A 7,652-nucleotide genomic window follows, 5' to 3' on the forward strand; every position below is an offset into this window, starting at 1 on the left:
ACCCATCAGGCTCTTGAGAGTAGAGGGAATTCTTTTTTTTTTTTTTTTTTTGAGTTGGAGTCTCACTCTGTCGCCCAGACAGGAGTGCAGTGGTCGACCTGCTGGGCTCCAGCGATCCTTCCACCTCAGCCTTCCAAGTAGCTGGAACTACAGGCGTGCACTACCATGCCCGGCTAATTTTTGATTTACTGTAGAGATGAGGTCTCGCCAAGTTGCCCAGGCGGGTCTTGAATCCGCAGGCTCAGGCAATCCACTCACCTCAGCCTCCCAAAGGCGCGGGATTACAGGCTGAGCCACCGAGCCAAGCGTAGAGGGGATTCTCATCCCATGATTCAGACTCCAGTTACTGACCAAGAAGACATTTTTACTTCATGTTTATGGATACAAAATCTTTTAGATCAGATTATATAAGCATTAAGGAATTTTCATGAAGTATTTTTCCACAATCAACTGCAGTTAGCCAAGTTAACTTTATCGATTTTCCATACATGGCATCACAGCATTTTAATTTTATTTTTATTGAAATTAGGTTCGGCATCAGTTATTTTCCATGCACATTTTACAAATTGTATTTTTAAGCCCACATCAAATTTTATTATTGTAAATTTTCTTTGGTGGCTATTACTTCTACACATCCAACTTTCTGGAGTGGAAATCTAACAGTTCTAAATTTGGTCTATATTATCTCATTCTTCTGGAAAGTTTACAATGTGCTGTTTCAGCTGTTGTGAGAATTTATTTGTGTTGATTAATTCCTGCACATTTATGAATTTTATAAAAGTCAGAGAGTTTGTGTTTATTTTTCAGAACAAATGACTTAAGATGGAAAAGGTGCTGGATCTGGGTATACAATAGGGTCATCTTAGATGAGCTTTGAGGAAAAGGGGTTTTTGAGATAAAAGAACACATTCCTAGAGTATGTAGGGCAGGGGAAATCAAACAGAGGGAAACAAAAATGTCAGAACAAAATGAAATATATTGGAATTAAGAATATATTGATTTACTATCCAATAAAACATACCATCCACCCTACCTACACTGATGGTAAACTAAATTAATTACCTGTCCATTCTATAGTATACCAATTGTTTTCAGATATTTATTTTTTCCTTTTCTAATGATTACCCACATACAGTTATGAAGGGCTAATGAAATTTTATAAAAAATGCCATAGATCCCATTAGCTTAAAAAAAACCCCATAATTTCACAATGATATTATTTGTGAGTTTTGTTTCCACATCATAATATAGACAGTGAAACTTGCTATTTCCATTTGTCAAAAATGTACAATTAGAGACTTAATCCTTAGACCTCACTACAGCACCCACATCAGTTTGGTACTCCATCTAAAGGCAGGTAGCTTTTTGTAGCTCTAAACCAATAAGACACAAGTTGGAAAGAAAATTCTGGAGTAAGCATAAAATGCTATGAAAATTGAAAGTATAACATGATGATGAAAATGTAGCTGACAACATTCATCAACCTCTTACATATTATAGATATGGGAATAATGTGTGTTGCTGTGGTTGGTACAAATTTTTAAAAGACCTAGTACCACTTATGTCATTTAAAGAAAAGCTATTTGTTAAACTTATTTGCAGTTTTGAATGTTTCAGACATGTTTAGCATTTTGTAATTACTTGACCTGATTTGTTTATGCTTCTTTGCAATTATGATTGTAAAGACAATCACCAGTGCTTGAGTGTTTGAAAAAAAAAAAGATAGACAGGAAGATCACATCTGGTATTCTTGTGTGGAAGGTATAGTTATAAACCAGGCAACATTCCTATATTAAATTAAAGTGGTGTTATCAATAGATATTTCCTTGAGTGACATTTTGTCAAATAGGAAATAACAGTTAAGAAAGGTGATGCAATTCTGGGACTTCTGGATGGTGGATTTATGCAGAACAAGAGGAGAGCAGAGCAAACTTTTAGATAGAAATGAATATGCCCCTCACACACTGAGTGAGCTCCAATTACCTGATTGGTAGGCAACATTTCAGACCCAAATTCACATAAATACCTGAGTCAAGGCCAACTGCTTCCTGATTCTGAAGTTTAATTTACTCATGTCAGTGCAATGCAATAGAACTGGAAAGAATGGTTTAAATCTTGTTTCAGTACTTTACTTGTTTACACAGCATTGGTAGCGAGTGTGGCTAATGAATGTTTCCACTGTAATCCTGCATTTTAGTACAGAAGCTTGAATACTACTTAGCGTAGTTCTCATTTATGTAGTTATTTCTCATCTTTTTTTACTCCACCTACTGATGACATCTGAAACACTGATAGCATTCACTGGATCCTCCTAGACATGGTGGCCTGGTAGCCTCCAAGAGGATGCGTTTAAACATTTTAAAGTCAGCAGCAGCAGCTTTCTGTTCTACTGTTTTAAACAGTCCCTTGCACTTCTCTACAAATACATACGATCACCTGGACTCAACAATACACGTAATGAAATACCATATTCCACTTTGGACATCAAGTGCTAAGAGGGAGACGGACAACAACTGCAATACAGTAAAATAGTAATTATAATGTAATATGTTTGAAAACCAGGCAAGGCAAAGAATGGTTGAGAAAACTGCTTGGCATGAAAAAAAGATAAGTCAGAAGAATGAAGGAAGAGCAAGTAAGAGGAAATGAAAGAGAGAGAATGGGAGAGAGAGGGCATGGAAAGAGAGGGAATAGTGAGAGAGAGAGAGAAGGAGAAAGACAGGAATTAAAGGGGAAGGGTTGGAAAACATGTTAGCTATCTTCAAATATTAGATGGGTCATATTAGATTTATTCTATCAGTTCTCAAGAGATGAAACAAGGTCTAAGTATGGAAATTTTAAGAAGACAGAGTTTCGCTGTCTAACAAGTTTTATGTAAGTGACATCCCTCAAAACAAGGCTGGAAATCCCCTCCTCAGAACCACTTGGAAGACCAGATCTGGGCCAGATCACCGCTTCTCAAATTTTCACTTGTTCCTCAATCACTTGGGGTCTTGTTAAAATGCAGATCTGACTCGGCAGTTAGAGATGGGGCCTAAGACTGAGAATCTTTTTAACAAGCTTCCAGGTAACACCAATGCTGCCCCTTGATGGACCACAGTTTGAACTGCTAGGGACTTCCTTAAGGTGCCTTCTTACTGTAAATGCTGAGCATTTCCTCTGGTAGGTAGTAGAATAAAAGAAATAAAGAAAATCACAAGAGTCAGTTACAATAACTGCTCAAATTTCATTGATAAAATGAAAATAGCTGGAAAACAACACTTCAGAGATAATAGCATAAGCACTGGGATAATGATACTAAAATGCCCTCAAAGAAAATTGGCAGCAGTTCCAGGTTTATACTCAGTGTAGACAACTGTGAGGAGCTTGAAACTGAATGCAACCCCTAATATTGAAATTGGACGCTGCAAGCTAATAGCATGTTCACACAAGCCTGTGTTTAGGGGACAGAGAGATTGAAGATTGAAGAACTCCTTGATGAGACAAGGATCTGAATATATTGCTCCATTGAGCAACAGTGGGAGTGGAATTGAGAGACAATACACTGAACTGCTCTGTCTTCCTTTTGACCTTTGGACTCCGGCGAACCCAAAAAGGAAAGCGAATTGGCACCTTGGTTACATCCCATGCTACTTTTAATCAGCTGCAAGATTCTGCTGCCCTTGAGAACACTGCTCCTTATTCTGTGCGAACAGCTTGACCCTGGGCCAGCTGAAGGGATGTCACTCGGTCAACAGGAAGTGAGCGTGGACAAAAGGTCCAAGTTTAGGAATGCCTCTCTGGATTTTATTTTGATACAGAGCCTAGTCAAACTTGGTTCTCGTGGCCAGACCCAGAATAAAAAATGTGCTCAGAGGCTAACTGTGGGCTCTTTTTTTTTTTTTTTTCATTTTTAAAGGCACAATAACACAGTTCTATGCAGAAACCTAACTAGAAGAAAAGCCAGAATACGAGAGAGGAGTATGAATTTCTTAGGTGTACTTTCCCAGTACATTTAAAATATATGTCTGCTAATGGTTTTCTCGCTAAAATATAAATATATTTATTCCTTAAATGCTTTCTTGCTCTCTTTGTGGTCACAAGGGATCATACTTAAGAATGTAAAAGGAGACACTTATCTTTCAGGCCAAAATGTTTTGTGAAATCAGTGTACGACGTATGTATAAAAGAGCACTGTCCATCTTAGGCATCGTGGAAGCAGCTGTATATGCTTGACCACTAAATGCTTTCGTGCTATTGTGTCGAGTCTCACTGAAACCCTTGTAGGCTAAGCAAGTTAGGTGGATACCTGTTCAAATTCTCTTTCTGCTACTTACTGGGTTGGTGCATGAACCTGTTTCCTCATGTTGAAACTGTAATAAATAATAGTGAAAAAGAAAAAAGAATTGGTAACAAAGAGGATACAAAGTAAATGCATTGGAAAGTTTTATCAGAAATTTCATAGTATCCTAGGCACTTAAAAGAGATCATGGAGGCGGGCTCGGTGGCTCAACCTGTAATCCCGTGCCTTTGGGAGGCTGAGGTGAGTGGATTGCCTGAGTCCGCGGGTTCGACACCCGCCTGGGCAACTTGGCAAGACCTCATCTCTACAATAAATCAAAAATTAGCCGGGTGTGGTAGCGTGTGCCTGCAATTCTGGCGACTCGGAACGCTGAGGTGGAAGGATTGCGGGAGCCCAGCAGGTCGAGGCTGCGGTGGCCGGGAGCAGCCACTGCAGTCTGGGTGACAGAGTGAGACTCCAACTCCAAAAAAAAAAAGAGATCATGGATATGAAACTTCCAAAGTCGAGCTAGCTATCAGTAATAGACTGACAAAAGAAAGTAGCTGTTGGCCACTGCCTTGCTAAGCTATGATGTAGCCATGTGCTCTTTGAGCTACGGCCAGGCCATGTTTCCTGGCTTTGGCCCTCTTCCTTACATTGGGGAGGTGAATCTTCTCTCTCTCTCTCTCTCTCTCTCTCTCTAATTTACTTTTAAATAAACTATATTTTCTTTTTTTTTTTTTGAGTCGGAGTCTCACTCGGTCGCTCAGACTGGAGTGCAGTGGCCGCTCCCGGCCACCGCAGCCTCGACCTGCTGGGCTCCGGCGATCCTTCCGCCTCAGCCTTCCGAGTAGCCGGAATTACAGGCATGCGCTACCACGCCCGGCTGATTTTTTGATTTATTGTAGAGATGAGGTCTCGCTGCCCAGGCAATCCACTCACCTCAGCCTCCCAAAGGCGTGGGATTACAGGCTGAGCCACCGAGCCCAGCTAAACTATATTTTCTAAGCTAAAAAAAAAAAAAAAAAGTAGCTGTTTAAGACTGTTTGTCTCATTAATATTAGCTTTCCAGGAATCAAACCGATTCAATTCCTTAGAATGAGGGGTAGTTTTTATTACAATATCATTTCCCGGAGATAACACTGGCGATGTCTAAAGGAGATATGCCTGGATATTTGACCATTTGGGATGCTGCCTTCCAAACAAAGCATTCGGTTATGGATGTGAAAAGGCATCAAAATGAACAGCCAGACTGGAAGGCGAGACGATCGAAGCATGAAAAAGCAAAGAAAAAAAAATGTTTGGAAAACAAACCCGGATGATTTTAAAAGTTTAAGAATCTAAGGGACTACTACATAATATTAAAGTCAGAAAATCCATCTTTCATCTTTTTTTCAAACAAATAATGAGCACGAGCTACACACTGCTCAGCACTGCATACTCAGTGAGTTAGAAAGCTGAACGAGGCCAGACTCTTGAAAAGAAGTAGAGGGTGGTGATGAGAATGGACGTTGGAGCTAGAACCATCTACGTTTGAATTCAGGAGTTGGCGCTCACTGTCACTCACTGTGATGTTGGGAGGGGGGAATGTTACTGTGTGCCTCAGTTGTCGCACCTAGAATATTGGATGATAGTTTTGCTTACTCCACAGGGCTCTTGTAAGGATTCAAGAAGTTACTATATGAACAACACTCACAGCAGTGTTAGTATAAAATAAGTACTATGAGCAGTGACTGTGTGCCCAGCACTATTTTAATACCTAGAATGCCACATAAAAAGGACAGGTACTAAGTAAGGGCCATGGAATTGTGAATTCAGAAGGCACACGTGAGAGAGGTTCATGTGTATTGGTCAACTCCCCACTGGCCTGCAGAACCATTCTTTAGTTCTCTATACTTGGAATCTACATTTCCCAGACTCCTTTGCCAACTAGAGTCCAATAGACTTGGCCAATGCGAGGCACGATCAGAAGAATACAAGACTGGAGCAAAGGAGAAGTTGGTATTTTGGTCTCCTATAGTGTCTCCCCCTGGTCCCAGCCCCTACCAGACAGCCCTTCCATGGTTCTAGCTTTCATTGGATGACTCCAACTTCTGGGTTTATGATAGTCCTACCATCTGCCACTGTCCTCTAGACCTAGGAGTGCTAGCAGCTACTTATAACCCCACCTCCTTCCCCTATCCCGCAAGATCTAGATGGGCTATCCTAAGATCCGAGTCGCTCCCTTAAATTGTTTAGCTTCTTTGCTTTTCCATCTCTATGCAAACAATCTTGGTTGTGAACTGTCTAGAGGTGTTTTTGTTTTCCTGACTGGACCCTGATTTTATAGCATGCTGGGTCTTGTAAAATGGGTAAGACTGGGTTATAATCAAACTTTCAATGAAGTGGTCAACGAGTTATCTTTTGGTAAATACTCTCATGCAAGATCAGCTGCATTAACCTTATGTATGCAGGCTGCTAAAAATATTCAGAGCTAGCCTATCCGGATTCAAATTCTGCCCCTGCCACTAACTGCTTATGTGACCTGGGCAAGTGGTGCTTCCTCTCACCTCAGTTTCCTCATCTGAAAAATAGGGGATAATAATAGCTCTGAGGTTCCAGTGAGAATTAATGAGCTCATGTGCACCAGGAGGTGAGAACAGGCTAGACACAAAGCATGTGCTTCACAACTTATTAATTCCGTTTAACAAGTAGCAAACACAAATTTCAGCACAAATGTGTACATCTAAGCCAGGAGTGGTAGCATGTGCCTATAGTTCCAGCTACTTGGAAGGCTGAGGTGGGAGGGTCGTCTAAGCTCAGCAGGTTGAGGCTGTGGTGACTGTGAGCATGCCACTCTGCACTCCAGCCTGGGCGACAGAGTGAGATTCCAACCCCCCCCCCAAAAAAAGTATACATTACAAACTCAATTTTATGGCACACCGCTTCAGAAAGGTTAAATCCAGTAAGAGTGAAATTGTTCTAAGAATGTAAGCCTGTTGATCCCTGGCACCGTGGCTCTGTAGATGACTGAACTTACCAAGCACCTACTGTGTGCCCGCCTCATATAGGGGCCAATATGAGAAAGAGATTGGACAGAGATTCAGGGACCATGCTCTGCTGACTCTAAAAGTGGGGAACACTAATTAAAACTTAGTGTTTTAAATATTCACAAAATATTAAGTAACAAGAAATGATACAAGGCAAATGTACTAGAAAATCTCAGAAAGCTCACAGGACCATGATCCCTGCCTATGGACCATATATAGTGCAAGGTTCTGAGGATTCTACAGAGAACAATTTTACCATCATGAAGCTAACTGGAGAGATAGAACATAATATAAACTACCTAATGCAATTTAAAATATTAACACGATAAAGGATGGGATGGAATAAAATAGAATGTCGGTGT

The sequence above is a fragment of the Carlito syrichta genome, unplaced genomic scaffold, assembly GCF_000164805.1.
Source record: "Carlito syrichta isolate Samal-C Ts95f unplaced genomic scaffold, Tarsius_syrichta-2.0.1 Scaffold303987, whole genome shotgun sequence".
NCBI classification, from domain to species: domain Eukaryota; kingdom Metazoa; phylum Chordata; class Mammalia; order Primates; family Tarsiidae; genus Carlito; species Carlito syrichta.